Below are 9221 nucleotides of genomic sequence, written 5' to 3' on the forward strand. Positions count from 1 at the left end.
ACAGTAGCCCAGGGCAGACAAACCTTACTTTGAAGTGGCAGTTTGAATTTTGTGGTTAATAGATATCAAGGCATCATTTTGACTGCCACTGTAGATTATCTCTGAAATGGAGGGTTGAGGCAGGAGTATTTAGTTGTTTGTGACCTCACTGCAAGATGGCACCAAATCCTTCACGCTGGATCTTTAAGATTTCCAGGAAAATACACCAATCAGATACAACACTATGACCACCTTCCTAATATTGTGTAGGTCTCCCTTGTGCCTCCTAAACAGTTCAGACTCATCAGATAATGAACATGGGTCTTCTGAGGGTGTCCTGTGGTGTCTGTCAACAGGATGTTGTTAGTGGGGGCCTTTGGGTCCTATGTGTTGAGGGGAGAGGCCTCTGTGGATCAGGCTTGTTCCAGTGCATCCCACAGATGCTTGATCAGTTTGGGATTTAGTGAATTTGGAGGCCAGGTCAACACCTTGTGCTGTTCTTCGTGTTTTTTAGTTGTTCCTAAACTTTTTTTGTGTGTGTGCATGTGTCAGGCTGCATCCTGCTGGGGATGGCTGCTGCCATCAAGGAGTGTCATTGCTATGGGGTGGGAGTACCTGGTCTGGTCTGGGTGGATGGTACATGTCTAAGTAACATCCACAAGAATGCCAGATCCAAATGGAAGCAAACATTTATTGTCACAAGATCGTCAATGTTATTTACTGTCTCCTGTCAGTAGTCGTAATGTTATGCCTGATCAGTGTCACTCAAGTGTATATTATATAGGGGTGTCTATTTCCAGCAGAAATGGAATTTCATTTGTGTGTAACCACTTGTGACTACGAATCATTGTTTTTGATCCTGGAATGAGCCTTTCATATCTACAAAGGAAGTGGGTAGTCTTTTGTTTCCACAGTGTCCAGGCCAGACAAACCAAATGCTGCTCTAGAGAGGGCCTTTCTTCTTTTTCCTCTGAAGTGGAAGCTTGAATTTGGTAGCACAATAAATATGAAGACATCATTTTAGAAGTTGCTAATGGCACCTGACCACTGCTGAGAGCTGGGGCAAAAATTTTCAGTGGTTTGTAATCTGAAACCTCACTGCCAGATGCCCACTGGACTTTTACAATTTCCTAGATAATATGTGTTGGCTGACTGGTATGCTCTCAGCGCTGTCTGCTGCCTTGACTGTGTGGAGCAGCTTTTACTAGTGAGATGATCAGGTTTGGGTGGGCAAAGTTGCAGGAATAAAGTAGTGAACTGAACTGGACAGAGGTTCCCCAGTCAAGCCCAACAGGTGTGATGCATTTACTCTTTTCTGGTTGCCCTCCATCATTTACCATGTCAGGGATATTGCCATTTTTCTTTACACTTCCTGACATGTTTCTGTTAAAGCTTTTCCACTCACGTCTTAGTAGGCATGCCTTCCATCCTTGATTCAACCTGGGTGTTTTCTCAGTATAGTAGTCCTGCAGACTTGCATAGTTTTGGCATCACTGCTGTTAATTGGAATTCAAAATAAAAACTAGAGAGAGACACTGCTACTGTTTCAGCTGGTCAGCTCTGTTGATTCAGGTTTATAGCACAAACAAGTCAACGCATTACTGAGCCCTTTAATAACTGTTTTTATTATTATTATTATCATTATTATTATTTTTTTTATTATTATTATTCCTGACAGCACATTAGGCCACACTGTTATGTTGTTATTTTGTCTTCTTGTAGCACCAGAAACAACAAACTTTTATTTTGATATACCATGACCTGAATAACTTCATAACTTTATAGTCATGTAAATGCTAGGATTGATCACTGCAGCTGCCAGGTTAAGGGGGAATTAAATCATTTACACTTACTGATCAACATTAAGGGCCTTTTTTGTTAGCATACAAGCATTAATGTTTTAGATTTTGGGAATGTGTGGATCCTGACTCCTTTTGGTTTCCCATTACAGTCACTTCAGATTAAAGGAACGTGGACAGCTTTGTTTCTTGCACCAAGGACAATCAGGAATGGTTATAAACCTTAACTTGCGATGGTAAATGTAGCCATATGATCCAATCACAGCGGTAATATCTCACAAAGATATTATTTCAGACTACTCAGAAACCTTCCTCCCCGTGGCTCTTATTTATGCACTCTAATAATACTCTGTTCTTTTAAGTTTGTATGGATTATAACTCTCCAGGACAACTACCTTGGCTTTCCTTGAGCAGAACTTTGATTTAATAGGCAGCAGTAATTTAATTCACCTCACGAGGGCAGTAGCACTCCTCCTGCTCCTCCATCTACCGCTTCTATAACTTTATTTTGCTCTTTATTGTCAACAAGTAGGGGCTTTAGTATAAAATGTTTCATGACATAGAGTTTAGGACTTCAGCAAGTATTTAATCACCGTTATTTTCTATGTATAAAGTATCATTTACTATTTAAAACTGAAAAATTGTAAAGTAAATTTATAGATTAAAAATGTGAAATGGTTTTAGCTGTTTACAACAAAATATACTCTAACATCAGATTTTCATCAACTCCTGTTGTCAATAATTAACATCAACACAAACTGCCAAGTGGCTTGAGGGTTTTCTTTTAATCCTACAAATTCTCAGGTGTTGGGGCCAGCCCTCAGATTAACACAGTGTGGTATTTTAGGAACATTTTGTGTTTGACCTGCTGATCACAAAGTAAGCACCAGTAGCAGTCTGTGTATCATAGCGCCCCCCTCCCTCCTTGCCCTCTCATTTAAGTGTTCAGATTAGTTCAGGATCTCACCATTTAACAGCTGCTAAGTGTCACAGGTGGTCAGCACAAACAGCTTCCAGTCCCGGAGGTTTACTCTTTTCCAGCACACTTGGCTCGCATCATTTCATGTTAAAGCAGCCCTGAGGAGTTGTTCGATCCTGGTAGCATCATAACACACAACACGCCGCACTGTGACGGTTATTATTTTTGCAATACTGTGCCATGCTGCCTCTGGTACAACAAAGCTCAATTCACATTTGGACCCGTGAAATCAAACTCAAAGCAGCTGAAATTCAAAATCTGGCCAGAAATCAACCTGACGCAAATATTAAACACATTAAAGACTGCTTTCATTTCATGGGAGAGTACCGAAAAAAACTGTTTACTTCGCTTACAGTTTGTGATATGAATTGACAGTTTGTGGTAAATTGTCCTTCGGAGCGTCTTTGATTATATTCCATCTTAATTCTGGGTGCCAGAACGGCTTTGTGAAAGCATTTGGATTCTCTGTATAGTAACAAACAGAAGAACAAACACAGAAAAACATGCATTGGAGAATGCTCTTTTGTTCTCAACATGTTATGAGTTACCAGGGTTGCGTTAGCAGTCTTCCTTCTGCTGTTAGAGCATCTAGTGTAAAAGCTCCTAAAATAACATTTGTTCTTTTATTTATTTTTTTAAAGGAAAGGGTCACTGCAAAGGATTGATGTTGTAGTATTCACCTCTTTACTTTAGCCTAGTCCAGCACCACCATGTCTCTTCTTTCCTCATAAAAATTCCTACCAGGAAAGAGAGAGAGAGAGACAAAGTGAAGGATGGGGGAGAGGTGGAGCTGAGGGGTTCCGTGTTCAGTTTGTTTTAGCCCTCTGTTTGGAGAGGAAACTTTCATTGCTTGATGATTTATGGGTGGTTTCCCTCCCTGGGGAATTAGAGAGTCCCTTTTCCTGCATGTAATAACCAACCCTCTAACATAAAACTTGGGTTTCTTTTTTGTTTTGTGTTTATCCAGTGTGAAAGGTGTTAGGTCTGGTGGGGAGCTGAAGCCCCTGAGGACTTTTCAGCAGAAACCTATATCAGGGGCAGATGATTCACATCTGCTGCAACAACTGCAAACTGAAAATGTCTAGAATCTAGAAAATACATTTGACAACACACAGGGCAAAGAATAAGCTGTACAGAGCTGCAGCAGCGTTGTCGCTGCTGCAGGTCTGAATTGTCTGAATTGTCCCACAGAACCTTTGTGACGCACAGTGTGGTGTCCATGAGCCATCGTGAAACAGGAAGTGAGCTGGAAAAGCCAGGATATTAGTCTGCAGGGATGAATTGCTTCTCAGGCCAAGCGCCACCACTGTATTGAGAGCTCTCTCGTGCCCTGTGACTCACTGGTGGAGCATGTGTTTTCAGTCCACAGGGCTTGGATTTAGCTGTTGACTACAAATAGATGGCCCGAGCTATCCCATGTGAAAACACCACAAAGTGTTCTATGGTTACAAAGGAGAAGAGTGATGTGAAGTGTCTAGCCATGAGCCGAGTGATTTTGTTGTTGAGGCCGCTTCATTTTTCCTCATTAGTTATCTTTTCACTTTCTCTGCGCGCCCTTGTGTTTTAAAGTTTCTTCACAGCTGGAGGCTAATGCAGCGCTTAGCTCCTCGTTCCACACCGGCTTTTCTCACCCTGTGGCCTTCGCTGTCGAGCCGTCATCTCTGCCTGTCAATCAGTTCCAGAGTGACACGGTGCACATGAGCCTGCGAGAGGTCAACAGTTGTGTATGTCTGACCCTTGAGCTCTGCAGCAGGAGGGCTTCATGTGCAAATGCACTGAACATGACTGGACTTGAGTGTGCAATAAATCAGAAGGGTGCTTCACCGACGCCATATTCACAAGATTCATAATTGGAAGCATATTGCAGAGAGGAGGCTTTTCTGGAGCTAAAAGGTTGAGGGGTTAAAAACACAGGCTGATAACAAACTTGAAGGATGGAATCAGCAGACAGCGTTTCGGCATGTTGCACGTAGGTGGAGTAAATTCTACAGAAATCAACAAAGTGAGTCATTTCATTGCTGCAGCTTGCCAGCTCACAGCTGAAGCGTGTTTTATCAGTCATATTATTTATGTTCTACCACATGTGCCTTTATAAACCTAACCAGGCTGGTCTTATGCTTCTGCAAATGTGCGCTTTTATATATGCCCATTACTTTGTCAATATGTTGAGTCTGCAACAATACAAGGTGATTTAACCTACTAACCCAGTGGTTACATCCACACCGTCCACCTCTTTTAGCCTGCCCAAACCTACACCCACGTGCCAGCACCACTTTAAATCCTTCCCCTCTCTGTTTATGTTAGCATGTCGAAAAGCCACACTAGACATTTCCACACTGTAATAAACCAGAGCTTTATTAGTGGGAGCCAGCGAATGATGTGAGCCGTCGGGAGGCTGTCTCCATGGTTACAGGCCACAGAGATGCCTGTATCAGCGGTTGGCTGTTTGGTGGTCACTTTCAGCTGGTGGGAAAATGGAGGAGAGGCCGGAGACTGACCACAGATTAACTAAATGCCCTAATACCATCTCTCTCCTGGGATGTTTCCTCTGACAGACCCACCTGGGACTTGATTTTGAGCTTTGATGCTAGGCTCACACAGTAGCTATTAATTGTGGCTACCAGGAGTTGTCAAATTAGGTACAGACTCAATAGTAACACAATTAATTATTTGAGTTATTTGAGTTACTGTTTCATAATGATTGCATTCAGCTGTATATGAAGCATTCAGCTTCATGTACATGCTGGGGACAGGTTTTTCTGGCATACCAAGCCACTCCAGGGGCTGCTAAACCATGACGCTAACTTGAACCATCGAGCCGCTTGAGACTGGCTCCAAAAGCAAGTCAGTCCCCATAGATCCCCATGTTAAAAGGGCCTTTTAACAGCCAATCATACAAAACTGTTTTGTTCTCTGAAGTTATTTTTTCCATTCATGACAACAGTACAAAGGATGAATATTTATAACCCGCTTGTTTTAATTATATGAAGGCTTAAAGTTTGAGTTCATAATCAAGACTGTGACTTGTTTGAGTAACTGGAAAATGTTATCACAGATTGCTAGCTGTGTGCCTGGACATCACTCACCCGCCTCAGCTCCACTCGCTCCCCCACCTCCCCGCACATGTCCGAGATGGTGGCAACCAGAGTCCCCATGTTCAGCTTTACAACTGCTCTTCAGATATCCCGTGGGTGACTTCATGGAGGGTTTGTGGCATAGAAAATCTGTATAATGCTGTTGGGAGACATGAAATAATCAGAAAAATGCAGCAAAGACAGAGTGACAACTTCAAGGTAATTACCACTTTAACAGAAACTGTTAATTTTGATTACCATGCAGCTTTTTTGCCAAATTTTATACAGTTAATCTGTACTTTAAAAAGAAGAAGATGCATACTAAAAACTTTGCAAATTTACAACATGGAAATTTGTGGATGTCCATCACAGCATGACGATGAAACTGGTCTCACTGATAGCGAAGTTGTAGATAAGGTTATTGCAAAAGCTGGCCCATAGTCAGAAATCCCATTAGAAGGAGCCCAGGGAAGGAAGGTATCCATGCGCTGCTCTCAGTAAACCTTAACTCTGATCTCACCCCAGAGTCATGTCCCCCTCCTCCAATTATCTCCTGTTACAAACACAGTGACCTGTCAGATTTCATGCACATACACATGTGCAACAAACATGCTGAATTCCACTCATATCTGTTATTTTGAGCCCTAAAATCCTCCTTAGTAAATACCACTTCAAAAATCCGTGACAGTAACATCCTGTCTCATCCTTGTGCTGTTTTCCAGTGTTGCTTCTTTACTTTGCAGAGTCCTACTAAAAACAGATGTCGCTACTTTTAGATCATTCATTATTCATTCTTTTCGGGATTGGTTTCTTATGCGTGTCAAAAGCTTAGCTACATGTGTGCTGTTTACTGGCTTTCTCTGCGTGTAATGAGGGACGTTTTACTGGACAAAGTGATGTATGATGTGTTCCTTCCTCTTCAGCCACCCGCTCCTCTCCACACAGCCGTAGTGAGGGGCTGTAGTTCTGGTGCTGACTTATGATCACAGCAGGAGACTGCTCCTCCATGTATGTCCCAAAGGTTTATCAAGCACTTTTGATTTATGATAACATGTAGTTATTGGAGTGAGGTGGACTTTGGTTTCCTATTAGCAGACCTTGCCTGTGTGAATTCACATGTTTGAGTCTCCTTTGTGAGGGTGAGGTTTTATAGCGGTCAGTGTTTTTGTCATTTTGCTTTGGCTCCAGTCCTTTACAGTTTGGAGAAAATTTGATTTACAGTGCGAGCTACAGCTTTCTTTTAAAACCAGGGGGATCATTTAACAGTGGAAGCCAAAAGTGCCAGCCCTAAAACACGACCTATAAGAGATTTTTGCTGAAAGCTGATATAAGCGCTGATTTACAGCCTTGGCGTTGCTAACGATGGCCTTTAATGAGCAGCTCAAGCATCTACTTGTTTATGGAGCAGACTGACTGACAGGTCAACTGATGGAAAAATAAAGTAGTGAATGAGGAATTGGATCTGTCCCCTCTTTGCCATATCAGCAGGGCACTAATGTAGTGAGGTGAACTTTGAAGTGCCCTAATGGTCTTCATGGTCCCTTAACCATGCAGGCTTCTATTAGGGGTGTCAGTGGAGCCTGGCTAGGGCAGCGTGACCCATTAGATTTAATGAGTGCTGCTTAGGGCACAGTGGGCTGCTCTTCTTCCTTTCCATGAGTGTTTATTATTTATTTATCTCATGTAGCTTTGTTTTAGACAAAAGCAATGGGCAGAGGAAGGTTAAATGTTGTTTTTTTTTAGCTACTGATAATTTATGTCTTTTGGGTTTCTTTTTATCAGACCTGTGAACATCTCTGCATCAGTAAGATGCTCTCACAGAGGTCATGCTTGGAACCGTTTGTTCATCGTGTACAGTACACAGTACATTACTTGCTCTAGATAATTAATTGCCAGCTATCTAAAGATGTATCTGGTGATATTCTGATATTCTGATAATCTTAGTGTGAATTATCCCATCAAAATACAAAAACCTGCCAAGTTTGTTCTTTCAATTATACTATTGCCTCTGCAGTTCAATCCTGATCACTGTTATTCCTCTCAGCCATAGATCTCCATTGTCCAGAAACTACTGAAAACATATTATACTAAAAACAACACTGATAATTATTGAATTGTACTGTATTTAGTGATGCTACATATTTGTAATGGTTTTTCATAATTTATTTTGGTTTATTTGGCTTTTTATTGACAAGTCTGAAAGTACTGAAAAGCATGCTACTACATATTGTTTCTTAAATGTAATGGGATGTTTCTAGGGAAAAAAAAAACTGTTCTGGTTTCCCAGTACATTGTTCATTGTAAGTGTAATGCAGAACTGTATAGTATACGTTTATTCCTATTATGCTTATCAGGAAATGGGAGTAATGACAAGTATTTTGTCTGATATGCTTGAATTGAAGGAGGTTGTCTTCTGCCCTGCCGTTGTAGTCCTGTTGTTGATCTCCGGTTGCTCTGCCTGATCTAGAGGCTTTAGTGGAAGACTGCAGGCTTCTCTTGAGTTTTGCTTTTTTTTTCTGTGATCAGGAGGATCCAGTTAAACTTTTGCACATCTGTGAAAAAGTCAGTAATTGTCGCTGGGAACGAGCAGAAATGGGTGCGCACCAACACTTTTTAAAAGGCAAAGACCAAAGCAATCGCATAATGTAAACTGACACAGGTTTTCCTTTTTTTTCCTGGACAGGCCTTCGCTTTGTCTGACATGAGTCTTTTTGTAGAAAACATTCAAAATAAAGGATGAGTTGATTACGGAGATTTTGTTGTGAAGGAAAGAGACGCTTATAAAAAAGACTGTTTTCTTGTACCATTGCTTAAACGATAATTGTCTGTGTGCAACAGTCTTGCTGTATTACATCTTGGCTTTCTCTCACCCATGCGCCTGCCAGATTGCTATCCTAAGAGCACCTGAAGGTATTTAAGGCAATTAACTATTAAGCTTAACTTCGGGCATAACGGCTTGGCCAGTATCTCATCTGAGAGCTGCTCATGCAAGAAAAAGAATGAGATCACATATGAAATGTCAGATATTCAACTTGAGTCTTGTGATACTTTCTTTAATTCCATATTGGCTCATTATTCAACACTAAACCACAACTTTACACCTTGTTTTTGAGTATGTATACTACTCTTGTACATTGAATATGAAGCTATAGCAAGCACCCAATATCTTGGCTTAACACAAAGACTGGAAACAGGAGGAAACGGCTAGTCTGGCTCTGTCCAAAACCTGGTTACTAGCACATTTAATTACTAGAAATTGTAGAAATTGCACAATTTTGTTGTACAGGGGCTTATGTGTGGGACGGCCTCTTGACCAGAAGCTTTAACATCCTACGCTGTTTCTGAAAATACTTCCTGTTCTTTTATTTAACCTCTACTATTTATTTGAGT

This window comes from Chelon labrosus, assembly GCF_963514085.1.
Source record: "Chelon labrosus genome assembly, chromosome: 11".
NCBI lineage: Eukaryota > Metazoa > Chordata > Actinopteri > Mugiliformes > Mugilidae > Chelon > Chelon labrosus.